The following is a 928-nucleotide window of genomic DNA, read 5'->3' as shown; positions in this document are numbered from 1 at the left end:
TCAAAGGGAATTGAATTCTAAGACCGCTGTCCAGGTCTCATGGCAGGCGGTCGACAACCAATCAGCCATTCCCGATCAACAAAGGCGGTGGCGGCACAAATTCGACAACCATGACGAAAGTGAAACGACATGGATCCAATTGATCTGCGTTCAGTGACGTGGCCGGCCGATGGAGATAAGAGAGATATACAGGCGATACTGATAGGTGCTATCAACTGTACTGGTCCAGCCCATTCGCATGCAAGTTTGTTTCCTTTCCCTTTCAGCTTTTGATGCCCCAGGGCAGCAGGGGCGCTCGATCAAAAGGCTCCACTTATTTCCCCCACTTCAATTCGATTCTTTGCAGCATTCATGCATGTATATATGCAGGGAGGTGTGTGAAATGCAGCGCTGCTACTGCTGTAGGTGCATGCAACTAGCAAATTCTTTTACCAACTTTTCTAACAAAGTTCTTGCAACAGGTTGCCAATTGGTTCTGCATTGAGTCGTACCGTGGAAGGAGATCGGGGAGGATCTGCATTTCCGATTGGGAAGGCATAACTTGGCGTCAGGAAACTGAGAAATCTGCTTTCTGAAAAGGGGATCTTCAAGGGCATGTGGAGTTATGGCTCCTGAAGTTGCTTGCAGTGTAACTTAACTTGGACTCCTCAAGTAGATGCCTCTACCTGGTACTCTTATCATTTATGTAGGGAAACAAAGATGAAATTTGGATTGTGATACTTGACTTCTACGTGTATGTACATGTGAAAGTGACACCATTTCATAAGAGGCATCAAAATTGTGTACCAGATCAAATAGGTTACATTCCACATCAAAAACAATGAAACAAAAATCCTGGTGGCCTGCCTTATTTGAGCACTACGGCAGAAAAGAGGTCATCACACACACTTCAAAACCGACACCATAGACAATTTTATGGAAGATGTGA

The 928-nt window shown here is 45.0% G+C and overlaps 1 long non-coding RNA gene across 1 annotated transcript; it reads left to right on the top strand.

Moving 5' to 3' along the window:
- Window positions 1-312: 312 nt before the first annotated feature.
- LOC112271050 lies at window positions 313-728 on the top strand. Its single transcript, XR_002963837.1, has 2 exons — window positions 313-373; window positions 462-728. It is a non-coding gene; the product is annotated as an uncharacterized LOC112271050 (long non-coding RNA).
- Window positions 729-928: the final 200 nt, after the last annotated feature.

The sequence above is a fragment of the Brachypodium distachyon genome, chromosome 2 (assembly GCF_000005505.3).
Source record: "Brachypodium distachyon strain Bd21 chromosome 2, Brachypodium_distachyon_v3.0, whole genome shotgun sequence".
Classification (NCBI taxonomy): domain Eukaryota; kingdom Viridiplantae; phylum Streptophyta; class Magnoliopsida; order Poales; family Poaceae; genus Brachypodium; species Brachypodium distachyon.
This window is presented reverse-complemented; position numbering and strand designations above follow the sequence as displayed.